The 23,198-nt window shown below is 33.7% G+C and overlaps 1 pseudogene; it reads left to right on the top strand.

The window, feature by feature from the left end:
• The window catches only part of LOC107133559, a 28,997-nt pseudogene extending 6,490 nt beyond the window's left edge, over nucleotides 1-22,507 (top strand).
• Nucleotides 22,508-23,198: the final 691 nt, after the last annotated feature.

The raw sequence follows: 23,198 nt of genomic DNA, 5'->3' as shown, positions 1-23,198 counted from the left end.
TATATATATATATATATATATATATATATATATATATATATATATATATATATTAACCAAGAAAAAATAAGTAGGTTTCTACTTGGACAAAAACACAAGTAGGTTGAAAAGTAAATTTAAAGAATTTTTAGGAGAGAATACAGCTTGAAAGTATTTACTCTAAATTCCCAAGTCACCAGAGTTAGCTATGGGAAACCCCTGGGGTGTAAGTTTTGGAAAATTTGCCAGCATTACCATGAGCAGTAACTCTCAGGTGTCCAAAGCTCAGCAGCTGAGAATTCAGTTTGCTCCTTAGAGGTACCTAAGAGGTAAAGGCATTCTGCAGACAATTGCCCTCCTTAAATACTTGGGATTCACCTAAGACCATAGCCCCTGTTGGTTACCTCTTCTGAAAATGGTGGGAAGGACTTATAAAATCATACTGATTAGGTTTATGAAGTAGAGTAAAAAAAATTGATGAGGTTTGGAGGCAGATGCAAGAAAGTTCACATGACTTCGGTTTTGCAAAGAGACATTTTAACTGAAATAATTATTTCATTAAATAAGCCTTGCTCTACAGCAACAACTTCACAATTTTAATAATTTGTTTTTTTCTTCTACTGTTGTTTAAATTTTGAAATCTCTGATTTATTTTTACATCTTTCTTTTCTTTCTTTCTTCTATTTTTCCTTTCTTATTATATTTTAATTTATGGTACTGAGAGTTGAATGCAGGAGTTCTTTAACAATGAGCTACATTCCCCACCCTTATTTATATATTTATTATTTTGAGACAGTGGGTTGTTAAATTGTTTAGGGCCATGCTAAATTTGTCAAATTGACCTTGAATTTGTAATTCTTCTGCCTCAGCATCCTAAATAACTAGGAGTACAAGCATGTGCCACTACACCTGCCTATTTTTCTGGTTTAGATTTTTTATTCCTACCTCCAAAATGTTTACTGAGGAATATTTGTGGTGTGTGTGTGTGTGTGTGTGTGTGTGTGTGTTAACTGCAGACAATATTCTAAGAACTGGGAATATAATTATAGTGAATGAAAATAAACACTCCCAGTTCTGTGAGAAAATAAAGACCAGTGAATGAACTGCAGTGGTGATTCATGCTACTTGGGAGGCTGATGGAGGAGGGTTGCAAGTTTCAGATCAGCATGGGCAATGTAGGGGGACCCTGACTCAATATATAATGAAAAAGGCTGGAAATGTATCTCAGTGGTAAAAAATTCTTTCATAGAAGAATTTAAGACCCTGAATTCAGAGACCAGTAAAAAAATCAAAAGAGAAAATAAAAAAACTGCCCCCACAAGGGCATTTTTTATTATATATTTTGCAACTAGAGGTCACAGGTTGAAGGCTGCAATACCTTTTCTTTCAAGGCTCTCTATTTACTGAGCTTGGAAAGGAGCTACCTATGTCAGATAAAGAAATTTAAGAAAAAGTATCAGGAGTTTTTGAATACTTTCAACATGAATTGGATATATTTTATTTTTTTAAAATCTATTTTTTACATACATGACAGTAGTGGAATGCATTACACTCATTATTACGATTTACAGCATAATTTTTCATAACACTGTATATGAAGTAGGTTCATGCCAAATTATGCCACTATACATGTACTCTCTCTTTTTTGGCATTACAATTCTTAGTACACATATATACCTCGATTTATCATATCTCTTTTTGTATATAAGGTATGTTTACACGGAATTCAAATCTTCATACATGTATTTCATATAGTATAGTGATGACCATCACCTTCCACTATCCTTGCTATTCCCCTTCTCCCTCCCTTTTCTTCCCACCCCTCTTTCCCATCTAGGAATAATCTTCCTCCCGTGCTCTCCCTCTGTACCCCACTTTGAGTCACCCCACTTATATTAGAGAAAACATTCAGCATTTGTTTTGGGGGGATTTGCTAAATTCACTTACCATAATCTTTTCTAACGCCATCCATTTACCTGCAAATGCCATGATCTTTTTTTTAAGTGCTGAGTAATATTCCATTGTGTATATATGCAACATTTTTTAATCCATTCATCCACTGAAGGACATCTAGGTTGGCTCCACAGTTTAGCTATTCTGAATTGGGCTGCTATAAACATTAATGTGGCTGTGTCCCTCTAGTATGCTGTTTTTAAGTCCTTTGAGTATACACCAAGGAGAGGAATGGCTGGGTCAAATGGTGGTTCCTTTTCCAGATTTCCAAGGAATCTCCATACTGCTTTCCACATTGGCTGCACCAATTTGCAGTCCCACCAGCAATGTAAGAGTGTATCTTTTCCCTCACATCCTCAACAACACTTATTTTTGTTTCTCTTCATAATAGCTGGCATTCTGACTGGAGTGAGGTGATATTATAGAGTAGTTTTGATTTGTATTTCTCTGATTGCTAGAGATGATGAAATTTTTTCATATATTTGTTGATTGATTGTATATCCTCTTCTGAGAAGTGTCTGTTCAAGTCCTTGGCCCATGTATTGTTTTTTTTTTTTTTTTGGTGCTTTGCTTCTTAAGTTCTTTATATACCCTAGAGTTTAGTGCTCTATCTGATGTGTGAGGGGGGAAAAATTTTCTCCCAGGATGTAGGCTCCCGGTTCACCTCACAGATTATTTCTTTTGCTGAGAAAAAACATAGTGTGAATCCATCTCATTTATTGATTCTTGGTTTTAATTCTTGTGCTATAGGAGTTCTTAAGGAAGTTGGGGCCTAATCCCACATGATGAAGATTCAGGGATACTTTTTCTTCTATTCGATACAGAGTCTCTGGTTAATTCCTAGATCTTTGATCCATTTTGAGTTAACTCTTGTGCATGGTGAGAGATAGGGATTCAATTTCATTTTGTTGCATATGGATTTCTAATTTTCCCAGCATCATTTGTTGAAGATGCTATATTTTCTCCAGTGCATGTTTTTGGTACCTTTGTCTAAAATATGATAGTTGTAATTTTATGGATTACTCTCTGTGTCCTGTATTCTGTACCATTGGCCTACCAGCCTGTTTTGATGCCAGTACAATGCTGATTTTGTTCCTATTGCTCTTCAGTATAGTTTAAGTTCTGGTATAGCAATACCACCTGCTGCACTCTTCCTGCTTAGAAATGTTTTAGCCATTCTGGGTCTCTTATTTTTCCAGATGAATTTCATGATTGCTTTTTCTATTTCCAAGAGGAATTCCATTGGGATTTTCATCAGAATTGCATTAAACCTGTATAGTGCTTTTGGTAATATGGTCATTTTGATAATATTTATTCTGACTATCCATGAGCAAGGTAGTTCTTTTCATCTTCTAAGGTCTTCTTTGATTTCTCTCTTTAGGGTTCTGTAGTTTTTATTGTATAGATCCTTCACCTCTTTTGTTAAGTTGACTCCCGAGTATCTTATTTTTCTTGAGGATATTGTGAATGGGGTAGTTTCCCTCATTTCCTTCTCAGAGGATTTGTCAGTGATATACAGAAATGCATTTGATTTATGGGTGTTGATTTTATATCCTGTCACATTGCTGAATTCATTTACTAGTTCTAGAAGTTTCCTGGTGGAGTTTTATTTGTGTGTGAGTGTGTGTGTGTGTGTGTGTGTGTGTGTGTGTGTTCTAGGTATAGAATCATATCATCAACAAATAGTGCTACATTACATTCTTCTTTACATATAGTTATTCCTTTAATTTCTTTCATCTGTCTAATTGCTCTGGCCAGTGTTTCAAGAACGATGTTAAATAGAAGGGGTGAGAGAGTGCATCCCTACTTGTTCCAGATTTTAGAGGGAATGCCTTCAGTTTTTCTCCATTTATAATGATGTTGGTCTGAGGCTTAGCATAGATAGCCTTTACAATGTTGAGATATGTTCCTGTTATCCCTAGTTTTTTTTTAAAGTTTTGAACATAAAAGCATTTTATCAAATTCTTTTTCCTGCATCTATGGAGATGATCATATGATTGTTATCTTTAATTCTATTGTTATGATGCATTACATTTATTGATTTCTGTATGTTTTACCAACCTTGCATCCCTGGGATGAATCCCACTTGATCAAAGTGCACAATCTTTTTGATGTTTTTGTATTCAATTTGCCAGAATTATATTGAGGATTTTTGCCTCTATGTACATTAGAGATATTGTACTAAAGTTTTCTTTCTTTGAAATGTCTTTGGTTTTGAAATCAGGGTGATATTGGCCTCATAGAATGAATATGGACGTACTTCATCTTTTTCTATTTCCTATAACAGAATGAAGAGTATTGGCATTAGTTCTTCTTTAAAGGTCTTGTAAAACTTGGCTATATATCTGTCTGGTCCTGGACGTTTCTTGGTTGGTAGTCTTTTGATGCTTCTTCTATTTCCTCATTTGATATTAGTCTGTTTAAATTGTGTATATCTTTCTGACTAAATCTGGGCAGATCATGTAACTTAAGGAATATATCGATGCCTTCACTATCTTCTATTTTATTGGAGTATAAGGTTTCAAAATAATTTCTAATTATCTTCTGTATTTCTGTAATGTCTGTTGTTATATTGCCTTTTTCATCACGTATGATAGTAATTTGAGTTCTCTCTCTCTTTCTCTTCATTAGCATGGCTAAGGGTCTGACAATTTTATTTATTTTTTTCAAAGAACCAACTTTTTTTCTTTTGTCATTTTTTTCAATTGTTTCTTTTGTTTCAATTTCATTGATTTAAGCTCTGATTTTAATTATTTCTTGGCTTTTACTGCTTTTGCTGCTGATTTGTTTTTCTTTTTCTTGGGCTTTGAGATGTAGTGTGAGGTCTTTTATTAGTTGACTTTTTCTTCTTTTAAGGAATGAACTCCATGCAATGAATTTTCCTCTTAGTCCCTCTTTCATAGTGTCCCAGAGATTTTGATATGTTATGTCTGTGTTCTCATTTACCTCTAAGAATTTTTTAATCTCCTCCTTGATATGTTCTGTAACTCATTGTTCATTCAGTAGCATATTGTTCAGTCTCCATGTGATGCAGAAATTTTTATTCTTTATTTTGTTGTTGATTTCTAATTTCATTCCATTATGATATGATAGAATGTACGGACCCCATCAATGTTTATTGCAGCACAATTCACAATATTTAAACTGTGAAGCCAATCTAGATGTCATTCAGTGGATGAATGGATAAAAAATGTGGCATTTATACACGAGGGAATATTATTCAGCATTAAAAAAATCATGGCATTTGAAGGTAAATAGATGGCATTGGAAAACATAATGCTAATAGAAGTGAGCCAATCCCCAAAAAACCAAATGCCAAATGTTTTCTCTGATATAAGGGGGTGACTCATAGTGGGGTAGAGAAGGAGAACACGGTAGTATTAGATTAATTCTAGATAGGAAAGAAGGGTGGGAGGGAAAGGGATGGGTAAGGGGATGAGCAAGGATGGTAGAATGTGATGGTCATAATTATACAAAATACATGTATGATGACTTGAATTGGGTGTCAACATAACTCATATAAAGAGATATAAAAAATTGTGATATATATGTATATTAAGAATTGTAATGCAAAAATGTACATTATAATGGCATAAATTGAAGTGAATATACTTTATATACAGAGATACAAAAATTGGGCTCTATATGTGTAGTAATGCATTCCACTGTTGTCGTGTATTTATAAAAATAATAAAATCAATTAAAAAAATAAAAAGTAGCATCAAAATATTTACATATTAATGATGGTCATTGAATTCATTTTGTTTTATTTTGCCAAATAGAAAAAAAATGATTAATTGGATGTTTAAAATAATAAGAAAATAAAATATTTCTTTAACAAAAAAAAGATAGATTACTAATCTCTAGGGTATGTAAAGAACTCAAAAAACTAAGTACCAAAAAACCCCCAAATAACCCAGTCATCAAATGGGCCAAGGAACTGAACAGACACTTCTCAGAAGAGGATATACAATTAATCAACAAATATATGAAAAAAAATTGTTCATCATCTTTAGCAATTATAGAAATGCAAATCAAAACTACTCTAAGATTTCATCTCACTCCAGTCAATATGGCAGATATTACAAAGACAAACAATAAGTGATGGCGAGGATGTGGGGAAAAAGGTACACTCATACATTGCTGGTGGGAGGGCAAATTGGTGCAGCCAATGTGGAAAGCAGTATGGAGATTCCTTGGAAAACTGGGAATGGAACCACCATTTGACCCAGCCATTTCTCTCCTCGGTGTATACTCAAAGGACTTAAAAACAGCATATTACAGAGCCACAGCCTCATCAATGTTTATAGCAGCCCAATTCACAATAGCTAAACTGTGAAACCAACCTAGATGCCCTTCAGTAGATGAATGGATAAAAAATGTGGTGTATATACACAATGGATTATTACTCACAATAAAAGAGAATAAACTCATAGCATTTTCAGGTAAGTGGAAAATAATGAAAATAATGTTAAGTGAAGATAGCCAATCCACAAAAATCAAATGCTGAAGTTTTCTCTGATATAAGGAGGCTAATTATTAGTGGGGTAGGGAGGAAGGGCAAGGGAAGAATAGATGAACTCTAGATAGGGTAGAACTGAGGAAGGGAAGGGGAAGGGAAAAGGCAAGGCTTCAGCAAGAATGTTGAAATGTGATGGATATCATTATCCAAAGTACATGTACATTTATATACAACCAGAGATATGAAAATTTGTGCTGGATATGTGTAACAAGAATTGTGATGCATTCCACTGTCAATTATTTTTTAAATATCAATTTGAAAAAATTTAAAAAAATGTTAATGTTTAGGCATGACAGCCACTGGTGACTATAATTCAGATACTATGGGAGTTGAGCAGGAGGATCTCACATTCCATGCCAGCCTCAGCAATTTAACCATGCCCTATGTAATTTAGAAGACCCTGTCTCAAAAGAAAAAAAAAAATTAAAATTCTGGGGATGTAACTCTTTGGTTAAGTGCACTTGGGTTCAATTCACAGGGTGAAAAATAAATTTAAAAATATATACATAAATGCTGTGTTTATTCAAAAAAATGTATCACCCCCTGAAATTACATGACTATATCCATACGTATTGGAGATTTATATAGTTCAGTGTGGGCTGCTTTCACTGAAATTGAAGATTTTTTGTTGGTTAGTATGTATTTTATTCAGTGACTCATGAATATGGATGCATTCTTTCATTCCTTATTTATTAACAATATGTGCTAGCCTCAAGAAAATACCAGAAAGAAAGCAAGTTACTACTCTATGGAAAGCTTACTGTTGTCATGAAAGCAAACTTGTACTTCTAGAGCAAGGCATTGAAGAGATAGGTATAAGAGTAATCACTTACTTTCAATAAGGTTGAATGTTATGAAGGAAAATACTAGTCACTGTGGCCATTAGTGATGAAAAAGTGTACTCAGATGACTGTAAGAAAGACAAATCTGACCTTAGAGATAAAACATGATTAGAGTGTTTGGCAGGGATAATTAAGTGGGAGAAAGTATAACTTTTAATGCCTAATGAAAACCATTGAGTCTGGAGTGAGCCTGACACAAGAGTGAAATAAAGAAGGATATAAAGTTAGGCACCAGCCAGAATATTCAGGATAATGGAGGGTCCAGAAAGCGTTTTTGTTTCTTTTCTTTATTTCTTTTTTATTTGTTTGTTTATTTGTTTGTTTTGGGGAAGGGGTGGTCCAAGGACTGAACTCAGTGGCACTTGAACACTGAGTCAAATTCCCAGCCCTTCTTTATATTTTATTTAGAGACAGTCCCTGAGTTGCTTAGTGAATTGATGTTCCTGGTGTTGGCTTTGACCTCAAAATCCTCAAGCTTCAGCCAAACCAGCCACTGAGATTACAGGTGTGTTCCACCATGACAGTTCAGAAAGTCTTTTTATTATCAATACATTTACCATTTTTATATATATAAAAATAATTTCTTTATATAATCAAAAACTAGAAAACAATACAGCGTATTACAGGTTGAGATTCTTTAACATTTAAAGAGTTCATACAAAGCAAAAAGTTAATTAAAATGGGCAAAGGATATGAAAAAATTTTCAAATACATAAAAAGATATTCCATCTAATTTGGGAAAGGCATCAGAATTTGCAAACACACAAAGTAGCGAAAGAAGGATGGTGTGCACAGATCATGGGCAGAAATCGTGTCCTTCGGATGGACCAGAGATTTGGTGCACTTCATCAAAAAAGCTGAGATGGTTCCCCAGTCATCGCTCTGAGGGCCCAGTGGAGCCAATGGGCAGTAAGCTTCTGGTGGGAGTCCCAGAAGAGTTCCCTGCAGGAGAGTATCGCTTCTGGACTGCTCTTCATAGTTAGAACTGTGGAAGAAAATTCTTTAAGAAGCAGTGCCAAATTAGGACCCTGTTCTGTTTGGAAATATGCATAGGACTTGAAAAAATGAAGTTGCCAAACCAAATTATTGTCCATTGTTGGCTTTTACCATCCTACCATCCAACCATCCACGACTTCTAAACAATCTTGATTTCAGGGTTTCTGGTTGTAAGATTTAGCAGGGGGAAAAATAGTAATAATAATAATACAGGTAAAGGTTGGACAAGAACATTGCCACATAAAAATCCAATATTATTCTCCCATTCTTGTGGTGGCAGTAATACCAGTGAAGTGTTCAAAGGAAAGTGAAACAAACCTGAAACTTTTCTCTCAAGCTGTAATCAGTTTTCAGACCCATCTTGGAAGGATCTTAGGTAGATTTTCTCAGGGAAAAGTGGTCTTTATTTCTCCAGACAAAATGAAAAGTTAACTTTAAAAGCGTTGAAAACTTTAAGTGAACCATTCATTGTTTTCTCCCAAGCAATGCAGAAACACATTTAGATTTTACCTGCATTTTTTAACCTGCATTTACACAAGAACCAGACATGAGTTATCAGGATTTTGTAAAACACCAAAACCAACAATAAACAAACAAAAAAGCACAGTAACTAACAAAATTAAATCATTTAATTCTCAACACCCTCAACAACCCTACAGCACCTTTATAAGTACTTTGGGAAAGTATATAGTAATCTCTCTCTATATATATATACTTTTTTTTCTTTGAATCCACGTGTGCCTTACCACTGAACTACATCCCCAGGATTTTTTATTTATGTATTTTCTTATTTCTAAATTTTAAGATGGGATATAGCTAAATTTCTTAGGTCCTCACTAAATTGCAGAAGCTGGCTTCAAACTTATGGTTCTCCTGCTTCAGCATCATGAGTGGCTGGGATTACAGGCATTTGCCTCAATGCCTGCTCAGATTTTCTTAATAAATATCAACTTTTTTACTTTACTGAAGAGAGGATGGTGTTAGAAAATTTCATTTATTGCTAGAAAGCCCTTAGATTTACAAATCATGGGTCCCCTGAGTGCAGCTGTACTTTTAGAATCCAAAATCATTTCTAAAAAGCAATGTTGTAAAAATTTACCAGACCATGAATTGTATACACACATATATGTACATTGAAAGACTAAAAGATCAGGTAAGAATTCTTGTTCCTTCTAAAACCCTTACATTAGCACAACAGAATATTGGTGAAATATGCCAGAAAAGGGAGGTACCCAAATTAAACAATCAAGTTTGGGAATATGATTTACTCTTTTTTAAAACACTATTTCTCAAATTCAGTAAGTAAAGAAACTATTTCACATTTTTCCATTTTTCTTTACTTTTTGTAATAATAAGTAAATTGGAACTATCACAGTGGTGTACACCAGTAATTCAGCCACTCAGAAGATGAAGGCAGGAGGATGTCAAGTTGAAGGCCAGCCTGAGCAATTTAAAGTGTGTCAAAAAAATAGGGGCTGGGGTTGTAGCTTAGTAGTTGAGCACATGCCTCACATGTGTGAGGCACTGGGTTCAATCGTTAACACCAAATAAAATAAAGATATTTAAAAAATATATAACTATAATATAAATTATAAATTAAGTTGCCCACAAAGTTCCCTGAGCTAGGAATTCTAGACCTTTTCCCCATGTATTCTTCAGATGGGTCAGGCAGAGCCAAACTAAATTACTGCCTTTGCTGGTGGCCTTGGGAAATGTGATCTAAAATGTGAGGCCTGGAGAAATTTCCAGTGTAGAGTGGGATCAAAGATATTCTTAGATTAAAATAAAAAAATACATCAATAACTGCATCACTCTACAAAGGACAGGAAAGAATTAAAGCCAATCTGAAGCAAAACAGTTTATCTTTGAAGCTGGTAAGATAACTACACAGGCACAATATCTAGTTTCTATGCTGTTGTCCTTGTAGAAAAGGGCTCTGTGTTTTAATTAGAATGGATTTGATCTCAGTTGTCTAGCACTTGGGATTAAAGGAATGTTATACCATAATGTAGTTATTGTACTGATGATCTATGTAACTTTTGATATAAATAAACACAGCTGCTTGTAGAGACAGCCACTCTTTCTTTCCCTTTCCTGCCTCTGCATCTTGTCTCTATGTCTCCTTTGATTTTCTTTTAATAATGTTAATAATAATAATAATAATAATAATAATGTCCAATATTTAAACAAAATAACTAAGTTAAACGTTCAATGGCAATGCCATTTCTTTTCCTTTTTTTTACTTTATTTGTTTATCTTTATAATTCTGGGAACAAAACCCAGGGCCTCTACCATGGTGGGCCAGATTCTACCACTGAGCTACATCCCTAGACCTCACATGCCCTTTTAGTCTTGCAAAGTTGTTTACCGCTGACTTTGAGCTTGCAGTTCTCCTGCTTCTGCCTCCTTAGCAGCTGCAATTGCAGGCATCAATCACTGCTCCCAGCTTCTTCAAATCAATCTTAGAGAAAGATCATTTCTTCACTCATGTTTTCCCTTACACTCATGCACTTAGATATCATCTTCTTCCCACATCACTAGTCCATTTCCAAAGAAATTTGGAAAACTTCCATTTCCAAAGGTATTTGGAAAACCCCCATAAGTAAATTTGCATTATTGTAATTCTATTAAGAAATAAAATAAAAATTATCTGGTGCAAGTGGCTCACACCTATAATCCCAGTGACTCAAGGCTCAGACAGGATGATTTCAAGTACAGTATTGGCAATTTGTAGGAGCACTCATAAATTAGTAAGACCCTATTAAAAAAAGGTGTGGGGATGTAGCTAATTGGTAAACTGCCCCTGGGTATAATCCCCAGTACCAAAAAAAAAAAAAAGAAAAGAAAAGAAAAAGAAAAAAAAAAAGAAAGAAAAAGAGGAAAAAAAAAAAAAGGAAAGAAGGCAATTTAGAAGGGGTTAGAATAGGAGTATAAAGAAAACAATTCTGTGATTTTTGTAGGCCTGTTCTTTTAAGATCCACTTTGTTTTTAGAATGCTAGAGTAGTTCAGTAGTTCCATGAAGTTTTTTCTTCTTTTGTGGTACTGGGGATTGAACTCAGTATGGATAACCCTGAGCTATATCCCCAGTCCTTTTTTATTTGTATTTTGTAAAAATCTTTCCCTAAATTGCTGAAGTTGGCCTCACACTTGTGATCCTCTTGTCTCAGCCTATTGAGTTGATGGGATTACAAGTATGACTCCCCTCCCCAGGCCAGGGAAGACTCTTCTATGGAGTGAAGGAAGCACTGCTTCAGTAGAAGTTCAGAGCAATCTGACATCATTTCTGATAAATCTTTACTAACATCTGTCATGGAAAGTCAGGAAAAAACAAACCTTATCTTCCTCAACATCTTTTTCTTAAATATTTATCTGTAGTTCTACATACCGTGTATCAACAGATTATTTTTTCCTACAAAATGTGTTACTAAGTTGTAAGTAAATAATGTTTAATATTTTCATTGACAATTATGCTTATTCACTGGTATGCTTATATTGTATAAAAAATTGTTGAAGTCAACAATATGGATACTTTAAAGTAATAAGAGCACAATTTACTTCTGAGTTACCTAAAAAATAGTTACTTATTTTCACTATATCACATACAAAAATATAGATGTTAAATGAACTAATCTGAAAGAAAATACTTTCCAATTTCAGGAATCTTTTTAAAAAGGGAGTCATAAAATAGTAACCCATAGAATAGCCATAAAACTGTATGTTTTGTGATCCAATTAATGTTCCTCTCATTCTTTTCTGCATATCTAAGACTATCATAATAGGATACTTTAATCAGAACTTGATAAAATTTTACTCTAAAATAATTTTGTATTTTTTCCCTAAATGGAGTTATAAATTGGGATCTGGTAATGACTTTGAGGTGTTCTTCCAAAGACTCAAAATTGCTTCAGACAGAGCACAAAATATTAAAGATTTGGGTAATTCTTTTTCATCAATTTCTTCAAGATTATTTATACATCTATTTTAACCAAACAAATATTTTTTATTTCAAAAAGGGGCTCAAGCACTAGAGGAGGTGAAGAATATGAAGGCACAAAAAAGATGTCACAGGGCTTGGCAGTGCTGGTCCTAAATGGGGTGGCTCCTGTATCTTATGTCCTGAACCCTTGTTCACTGCCACCTGGCCTCAGTACACCTGACTGCAAACTTACTTGTGTTCTATTAAGTACATTTTCTCTTTTATTTGGTGGTAATGCATCCATTAAGTCATTTAAATCATGTAGTAATTGTCTCTTTAACATTTTGATGTAGTCATAGAGCATAGAATATAATTTGTTCCATTTCAGCCCCCAAGACTTCCTATTTCCCTGCCTTCCTCCCTCCCCCTGTTTCCCTTCCTCTATTCTAGACATCTTCCATATATTTCCATATATTTAAATTGGTGTTTTGTACACATACCTAAAAGTGGAATTCACCTATCTGCACATAGCATAATGTCTTTGACACTCATTTTCATTTAAAGTTAATCCATATAAATATCTACATAAATAATCTATTTTTATCTCTTATAGATCCAAATCTTAAATAAATGATAACTCTTTAAAAAGTGGCGTAATACACAATGAATATACAAAAGTCATTTTCCATTCCTATTGTTGTTTCTGCTACTATGATAAACTTGTATTTTCATTTTTCGCAAAGTAACATACATATATTGTTTATAAAATCTCAAGTACTTTATAAAACTGCATAACTAAAAACAGTAATTTCTTATCTGAGTTCTGTAATTGTCCCATCTGGTATCTATTTATCAGGTGAAAAGTGTTTCAACTTTTCTTTATTTTTATTATCTACCTCCATTTTCATAAATGATAAACAACAAATGATCAATAACAAAAATTCAAGCACCTTGGGAAATTATCAAAAGCCATAAATCAACATTTTTATTATTTTTTTCTTTTTTTGCTGACGGATAAAACACAGGGGACTTTACCACTGAACTGCATCCCCAGCCTCATTTTATATAATTTTTAAAATTGAGACAGGATCTCCCTAAGTCATCCAGGCTGGCCATGAAATTCTAATCCCATTATCTCAGACTTCCAGTTGCTGAGATTACAGAAGTCCACCACTGTGCATAGATGAAAAGTAATTCCTTCATGGGTTTTTCTTATGCTGTTAATTTTCTTTATACTGGTCTGACCATCCTTCCATCTCCTTAGTGAGATTCTGTGTTTACTTCTGAACCCTTCATCGCTTGGACTCTCCACTTGTTCTTACACTGTTCATCAGAGAATTGTTTATCCATAGAATGTCAGTGTTTAAAAATTCTGCATACTTCTCTATATAATACTGTCAGCTTTATTTATTGCCTCTAATAGATCTGTAATCTTAAATTATTTTTATCAAAAGCAACATTTGACTTTAGTTTGGTTTCTTAAAACATTTTCACATCTCCCCTATTGTTAAAGGCAAGTAGGTAAGATGACTCCAAAAGAATGTTTTATAATATTGTCTATACCACCTATACATTTATTTTATGTGTTAGAAACCTATAGTGAGTTTAATTACTGTGATGGTAGACCCAAATAAATTAGTATATTGAGGTGTTTAAGTACTTCCTTTTATTTATTAGTAATCAAACATTCTGACTATTATCAACAGTAAATACAGTGCTATGTATTTTATTATAAGCTATGGGAGATTTGTGGTTCTTTTGTAGAAAACACACAAATTGAGCACTGTCCACTGTATCAGAGCATCTATAAAACATATGAGTTGGTAGAAAATTTTTTTCATCCAACATTTAAATATCATCTCATCATGTCCCAGTTTCAAGAAGGGATGATGTTTTAATTGGCCAGTTACATAGTTCTTCCTTTTGACTGTGAATATTATGCTGTAGTTGTTTTTTTTTAAAGTATGCTGATGAAATCTACAATATAAAATAAAGCCAAGAATGTATCAATATTAAAATGAAAATATACAGCATAAAATTCGGTATTTTGCATGTCCCCTATCCAATGTCATTATTTATATTGTTCTAGTAATTTCTAAAATGCAATGACCTCCCTTAGGTCATTTATTCTTTATTTTTGTTCTGCATAATCAAATATTCTGTTTAGTTGTGCACATGTACTTCCCATGTCATGGTTGCTCACATACCTTGTAAGACACAAAAGAAGATGAACATCTATATTCTCATTTCTTTACCTATGGAAGAACAACATTAGAAATTCTATTTGTAAAGATTCTGATGATTCCAACTTCTATTTCAGATGTTCTGTTTTCTGAAGTGAAGGATTTTACAGAAATTGCTTCTAAGTTCAGCAAGAGACTTGAAGATTTAGATAAAAGCAAGTGTGCTCTACATTCATTTATGTATATAATGGATATCATTAACAAAAAAAGCAAATTGACATCTTGATTACCAAAATATCTTTGGGAAGTTTTTACTGTCTTTTGTCTCTGCTCTCCAGCATTCTGATAAGGGTTTCTTATCACCAAAAGACCTGTCTCTGATATTGCTTAGTGAACTGTGCTGCTCAGATATGCTAGTGCCTTCATGTTGCCAGCTGATTGAGGGATGCCCACTTTAGAAGTAAAGGAGAAAAGATAATGAAAGCAGATTTGGGAACATTAAGATGACTCGGAATATGAAAATTGACACTGAAAGAGAAAGAGTTGAAAACTTCTTCAGCAAACATGGAAAGAGAGTAACACATATAACATATTTTTGAAACAAAAAAGAAAATCCAAAAGAATTATTTAGGACACATTAATAATCAGACAAATTGTTCAAACCAAAAATCACATGAACATATGGTCAAATATTTCCATTCACTAGTAATTCAACAATACAAATAAAGCTAGTGATTTTTGTATCATACTAGCAATGATGCAGGTTTTAGTTGTGCCCATTGTTATGGTTTGTAGAAAGAAAAAAAAAATCTCATAGCATTATGAATTATTTTAACCTCTTTGAATAGGCTAAAGAATATACTATGCAAGTTTCAACAGCCAGAACTGAGTTTTTATGTTTGACTTGGCCTTTTCATTTCATGTTTTTTCTTAAGAATGTAATCTCAAGTTTGAATAAAAAGAAACTACATAGAGAAAGATATGAATTATAAAGTATAATGTCAAATAATTAAAACAACATAAATGCCCAATAGGGGAAAATTATGGAAAGATAACTACCAATTTGACATTTTATAAACACTAAAATGGATTATTATAAATACCATATATACAAATATAATAGCACATTAGTTAAACCAAAAAAAAATTAAGAAATTAAAAAACTTTATGTTTTACCAAAAAATAATGTAAGGGGAATAAAGCAATTAGTGTAATAATTATATTATATTGACATTACTATGGAGGAAGTTTCTTTATCCTTTATATTTTTCTCTAAGTATTTTATGCATGAAAAAAAAAAACAAGAAATGCCTTTTTTTATGGAGATCCCAAACACCATTTATTCTACCTTTAGATTTTCTACCTTTTTCAAATTGATATTATTTTTTAAATACATGGCAATGAAATGCATTACAATTATTATTACCCATATAGAGCACAATTTTTCATATCTCTCTTTGTATATAAAGTGTGTTCACACCAATTCATGTCTTTATACATGTACTTTGGATAATGATGTCCATCACATTCCACTATCATTGCTAACCCCCTGCTCCCTCTCTTCCCCTCTCACCCCTCTGCCCTATCTAGAGTTCCTCTATTCCTCCCATGCTCTCCCTTCCTACCCCACTATGAGTCAGTCACCTTATGTCAGAGAAAACACTCACCATTTGTCTTTTTGGAATTAGCTAACTTTACTTAGCATTATCTTCTCCAACTGCATCCATTTACCTGCAAATGCCATGATTTTATTCTCTTTTATTGCTGAGTAATATTCCATTGTGTATATGTGCCACGTATTTTTTATCCATTCATCTACTGAAATGTAAGAGTAACTCTTGGTTTGCAGCTATCAGCTACAAGCAGCTCAGAGTGCTTGAGAAACCTACACTCATACAGGCCTGACAGGAACACCTGCAGGATGGGGCTCTATGTTCTAGCAAGCAGCCTGAGAAACCACATCCTCAGCGATTGAGGTCAGCATTGCCAGGGAACCAAGAGACAGGGGCCTCAGGGCATAATTCCCCCAACTCATATGGTCACCTTTTCATAGGGACCGTGATCCTACCAGTCTGCCTTTCACTGCATAGCAATATTTAGAGCTTCCTCAAAGTGTGGTTACTTTGATTACAAGATGCCGCAGTCCGGCTGCAGCAAAATAATGGGGGGGGGGGGTGATGAGCAACTTGTGTAGATTGATACAGCAGGAGTGGGAGCTGTTTATTGTAGGACAACAGAGGTATTTATATATTCCACACAGCTTATCTTAATTAACATAAACTCGATACAGCAGTCAACCAATAAGGAATCACCACACTTAATGGCTCACTGGCGTTACTTCACAAACCACTCCCTCTGGCAAAATGCCAGGCGCCATCCTGACTTGTTTATAGACTAACAATAAGATGATTGTTTTCTAAATGTTATACAATCTGCTTGCTTATGTATGATTGGAGGATATGCCCTATATCAATTGTAATCACTTCTGCATTAAATGAGCCTGCTGGAGGCCAACTGAAGTTGCCACCTGCCAGATCTCACCAGCTCTCGGTGTCTATGTGTTGCCTCTAGATCCCCCACACCCACTGTGACTGAGGTAGACGAGTGACCCAAAGCAACACTGAAGGACATCTAGGTTGGTTCCACAGTTTAGATATTGTGAATTGTGCTGCTTTAAACATTGATGTGGCTGTGTTCCTGTAGTATGCTGTTTTCCATTAGGTATAGACTTAGAAGTAGGATAGATGGGTGAAATTGTGGTTCCATTCCCAGTTTTCCAAGGAATCTTCATACTGCTTTCCACATTGGCTGCACCAATTTACAGTTCCACCAGTAATATATGAGTGTACTTTTTCAACAAATTCTTGCCAACACTTATTGTTGTTTTTTATGCATAATAGCTGCCATTCTGACTTCAGGGAGATGATATCTTAGAGTAGCTTTGATTTGCATTCCTCTAATTGCAGAGATGATTAACATTTTTTCATATATTTGTTGATTGATTGTATATCCTCTTCTGAGAAGGGTCTGTTCAGTTCATTGTCCCATTTATTGATTGGGTTATTTGTGTTTTTTTGGTGCTTAGCTTGTTGAGTTCTTTATATACCCTAGAGATAAGTGCTCTATCTGATGTGTGAGGGTTAAAGATTTGCTCCCAGGATGTAGGCTTTCTCTTCACCTCACAGACTGTTTCTCTTGCTGAAAAGAAACTTTTTAGTTTTAGTCCATCTGATTTATTGATTCTTGGTTTAAATTATTGCCCAACAGGAGTCTTATTAAGGAATTTGAGGCCTAATCCCACACGATGAAGATTAGGGCCTATTTTTTCTTCTATTTGATGCAGATTCTCTGGTTTAATTCCTAGGTCCTTGATACATTTTGAGTTGAGTTTTGTGCATGGTAAGAGATAGGGATTTAATTTCATTTTCCTGTACATGGATTTCCAGTTTTCCCAGCATCATTTGTGGAAAAGGATATCTTTTCTCCAATGCATGTTTTTGGCACCTTTGTCTAATATAAGAAAATTGTAATTTTGTGGGTTAGTCTCTGTGTCCTCTATTCTGTACTGTTGGTCTACTAGTTTTGATGCCAATACCATGCTGTTTTTGTTACTATTGCTCTGTAGTATAATTTTAGGTCTGGTGCAGTGATGCTACCTGCTTCACTCTTCCTGCCAATGATTGCTTTAGCTATTCTGGGTCTCTTATTTTTCCAGATAAATTTCATGATTGCTTTTTCTATTTTTATGAGGTAGATTTTTTCTACAAAACAAAATTGTGTTTACTCCTTCCTCTAACAGAATGCCTGATGTGATTTATATTAGGTTTTCTGAGAGCACTCAGCTTAAACTTCTGTATGTGCCTTATTCTGTCTAAATGATACTTAAGATATAGTTTGTGTCTTTCTATGATATTTAGGCATCCTGAAACACATGTGTGTTTCACAAAATAACAGTAAACATCAAATAGAAAATTAAACTGCATGTTGTGTTTCTCAATTAAAACTTTCAAATATAAAGGGACAGTTCTCATCCTGCTTTTCTTACATCAGTATTTTTGTTCATCAGAGAATATGGGTTCTTGAGTCTTTACTACCTTCAGGGTTGCATAATAATCAACATTAAAATCTATAATCCTCTTGTCCTCCCTGGAGAGAATGGAATGCTCCAAGAGTGAAAAGTTTTCTTAACTGTCATAAACCGAGTATTTGAAGCCCAGTGTTGTTTCAAGTTAAACTCAGGTACTGTACAAAAGAACTTGTGAAAGCATTTATTGGAAGCTACAAAATGAGAAATTCAGACAGAAAAGTAGACATAGGGAGATAGAGATGCAGATGAAGATGGAGAAGGAGACAGAAAGGGAGGGAGAAAAGAGAAATAAACATAGGTGTATAAGAGGAAAGAACAGAAAGAGGGAAGAAGTATTAAAAAGAAGTGTGTGTGTGTGTGTGTGTGTGTGTGTGTGTGCACTTATTTGTGTACATCCACATAGCCTCTTGTATTTACACCAATGCTTTCTAAATTTGATTCAGCAACCTGTAACTTCATATTGAAATTATCATTCATTCTTATCTTCTTTGCTTTTGTGAGCTGCTAACAGGTTAAGTATATGCCTTATTTATACTATCACAACAACTGAATTCATTATGCTGAATAAGTAATTGTTGAAAAATAGCTCAACTCCAAATTATGGGGTCTTAGTTATATCTATTTTCCTTTTGTCTACATAGTGCAGCCAATAGAACAACACTGACTGCCTATTTCACTCTACAGCTTTCCAGTTGCAAATGTGGGCAACTTGATAAACTATTGTGTCTTCTGTATGCAATTCATAAAGTGGAGCTATTGCTGGGTGCACAAGTGCACACCTGTATTCCCAAAAACTATGGAAGATGAGGTAAATTAGTGAGGCTCTAAACAACTGAGTGAGATCCTGTCTCAAATTTCAAATAAAGTAAAATTAAAATGTGTAAAATTTCAAATAAAGTAAAATTAAAAGTTGAAAAAAATGTGTGGGGATGTGGCTGAGCGATTAAGCACCTCTGGGATCAATCCCCAGTACCAAAAATTAATTAATTAATTAAAGTCAATTAGAAAATTATATTTTTTAAGAGAGAGAGAGAGAGCGAGAGAGAGAGAGAGAGAGAGAGAGAGAGAGAGAGAGAATTTTTTAATATTTTTTTTTTTAGTTTCTCAGTGGACACAACATCTTTATGTTTTGTTTTTACGTGGTGCTGAGGATCTAACCTAGTGCCCCGCGCATGCCAGGCAAGCACATTAGCACTTGAGCCACAAACCCCAGCCCAAAAATAATATTTTAAAAAATAAAGTTATTACCCTGTTCAACCTGAAGGATTGGACTGAAAATTAAAAATAATATGTTAGCATTCAGAACAGTAAGTGATTATGAGACACTGTTACTATTAAAAACAACATTAAAAAATAAAAAGCAACTTAAGCCAATAAATAAAACAATTATTCCTGTTCATAATGATTATTTCTCCTTTGTTAGTTAAATTATGACACAAGTAATATATTGAATTCAAAAATTATTGTTTAATTATTCAGGTCTGTTAGATTAATTTTGATTATATTGAATCATTTTTTATAACAACAACAACCATACTACCAGCCTCTGGAATGCAAGCTCTGTGACAGTGTTGGATGCACAGTAGGCTTTCCACTACCATTGAAAGAACAAAAAGAGGGCTGGGGATGTGGCTCAAGTGGTAGCATGCTCGCCTGGCATGCATGTGGCCTGGGTTCGATCCTCAGCACCACATACAAACAAAGATGTTGTGTCCGCTGAAAACTAAAATAAATAAATAAATATTTAAAAAATTCTCTCTCTCTCACTCTCTCTCTTTAAAAAAGAAAGAAAGAACAAAAAGATACCATCTCTTATGCTCATGAGATTTTATCTTTAATAACAAGAAAATATCATGAGTTGTCACTTGAAAAATTTTTCTGTCACCTTAAAATATTTTTAGATTATTTCATTTAAATATTGATATAACTTCCATGAGTAGATAATTAAGATTCCTAAAGTGAAAAAAGTCTTCCCTGCATTTATACTCTTAGATATATCACTTACTATTTCCACTTACATAAAAATTACTATCACGTTTCCATTGGCACATGTCACTCTTTTAATAAGTTCATAAGCCTCAGCAAAACAGAATTTTGCAAGATATCAAAACTATGATAATTACCTTGCTGTTGTTCTTAATTTGCATATTATGGAAATTTTAGATTTTTTTGCTGGCTAATAAATGCAGTTTCATCTACCCATACCTATATTAATTTCCTCTTACTCATAATATTATTGAGAATTATGAATGATCAACTGATGTTTCTGAAAAAGTATTCATTGATCTTTTATGGTTACCAGATAAGTCATTCTGAATGTAAGAAAAAAAATATATGACTTTTCATTCTAATATAATTTTTTAAATGTTGTACATTGTGGGAAAAATATCAAAATTGATTTCTTGCAAGATAATAGTATATTTTAAAATATATGTCATAAATAATAAAATTATGCTATATTAGATTTTCAAATAATATAATATGTGTAATATGATCCTTAAAATATTTCTTTTTAGCATTGTGTTCTAATTATAAAAAAATATGTATATCTTAGGAAATGTTAAAGCTTCAGGAAGACATCGCCAGAAAACAAAAATCTCCCCAATTACAGTCAAATATAAAATCAAATATACATTTTGTTACATATGATTTTAACCCTTATTCTATTTTTGTTTTTTTATATACATATGACAAAAATAAATTTCATAAACATGCATGTGTAATAATTATATATTTACTCTTTAAATTTGGTATTAAATATTTCCCCTTTCCTTACATTTTGGCAAATGTGTTTGTTTCTGAGAAGGTACACACTGACCCCCAGGTTGCCCTTATTGTGAGTACTGCAGAATGGGTTATGTTGTGGAACAGCCAGAAGTGGTGCCACCTTTCCCTGTAGGGACTATCAAAGGGTCAGGGGTTGGGAGAAAAGGCATCATCCAAACAAGGTAACTATTTTGGTATTGATAGCATGGTTTTGCCTCTTTGTTTCTTTACCTTGTTACTTTGCAACTTATCCACTTTCAGGGCTAGCACATGATCTAGATTAGCCCCTTCAATGAAACAGTCTTCTTCTTAGGCCTTGTAAATATCACAAAATGATTTTTATTGGATCTTCATGCATTAACCTAAGCATTTTAACATAGAATATAACTTTTTAAAGAAGAGTAAAACATTGGTTGGCCGGTTATAAATGAAACTTTAATGACTACAGCAGTGTTATAATTCCAGGAGCAGTGTGATTTAGTAAAAGTTAATACTTATTTCCCATACACATTGAGACAAATAGCTTAATTATAGTCAGTTTCCTCCTCTGTAAAATATTAACGTCAACTTTGTAGAATTCACTTTTAAAAATTAAAAAATTGGCAAGGCATGTTTGTTCACAACTATAATCCCTCTAATTTAGGAGGCTGATGCAGGAGAATAACAAGTTCAAGGCCAACCTCAGCAACTTAGTGAAACTCTGAGCAATTAAACGAGGTCCTGACACATAAAAAAATAAAAATAAAAATAAATAAATAAATAAAAAGAATTATAAAAATTGTAAGTAAATTCTTGTAGGCTACCAAGCACAGTCTATACCAGGTCATCAGCTGTTGTTATCATTGTTGCTACTGGTATTAGCTCTGAACCACATTGAGCTATGTGGGTAAAGTAAAAGTCATCAATACATATTTCATAGACTAGTCTTTGGAGACTATTGAACTTGTAAGTTTGCTTGACAAAGGTATTAATCAAAGTATAAATTTAGGAATATAAGATCCAAGATTGTATGGTGCTCCTTTTTCCTTCTTATATGTCATTTGAGAAGCTAACACCAAAGTATTTTCTTAACAAGGATCCCATCTATGCTCCTAGCAGCCACAACAAGTATGCAGGGAAGTCATTCTCAGGAATTTATGATGCTTTCTTTGACATTGAAAGCAAAATGGATCCTTCCAAGACCTGGGAAGAAGTAAAGACAGATTTTTTTTTTCTACTTCATGGTGCAAGCCACTGCAGGAACTTTGAGACAAGTAGCCTAAGAGAGATCTTTAGATACCCCATGTTGAATTGGTATAATATATCCATGAGTGTATTGATAAATTAAGAAATAAAAGTGGAATATTTTCTCTCTGTGTATGTGTTTGTGTGTGTGTGTGTGTGTGTGTGTGTGTGTGTTTTACCTTGCTCCTCATTTTTTCTCCCTGGGGATCAATAAAGAAGAAATGAAAGATTTACATTCTATAATTATGCAACTTTGAAATTGAAAAGTTGAGCTGAGTATTAAAAGTAAAGAGAAAACTTTAATACATTAAAACAACAACTATTATCCAACAGTATTAGGAAATCAAGTATAGTGCAGCCCTTTCAGATCTAATCACATTATGGCACACAGGAAATAGCATTAGTCTTTTATGGAGCACATGGGAAAAGTGCATGAGGCTGCTCTGCCCTGAAGCCATGACCTGCTTCTTAGAAGATTCTGATCTAATTATGTTTCTAGTAAATGTAGTCATTCTGTAAGACAAAGGACAATTACTCTTGTATTAATATTATCATATACATATATAAATAATTAAAAGAGCATTTGTAAATCCAACAAGATATATTAGGAACAGACCATTTTCAATAGTTTTGTAACTCATATTCTGCTGACTGGTTGTGCCTTTTATGTGAAACCTAATCGTTTTTTAAAATTTTATGTTTACCTTTTCTTCCAATCTCTCTACTTTC

Source organism: Marmota marmota, unplaced genomic scaffold (assembly GCF_001458135.2).
Source record: "Marmota marmota marmota unplaced genomic scaffold, marMar, whole genome shotgun sequence".
NCBI classification, from domain to species: Eukaryota; Metazoa; Chordata; class Mammalia; order Rodentia; family Sciuridae; genus Marmota; species Marmota marmota.
This window is presented reverse-complemented; position numbering and strand designations above follow the sequence as displayed.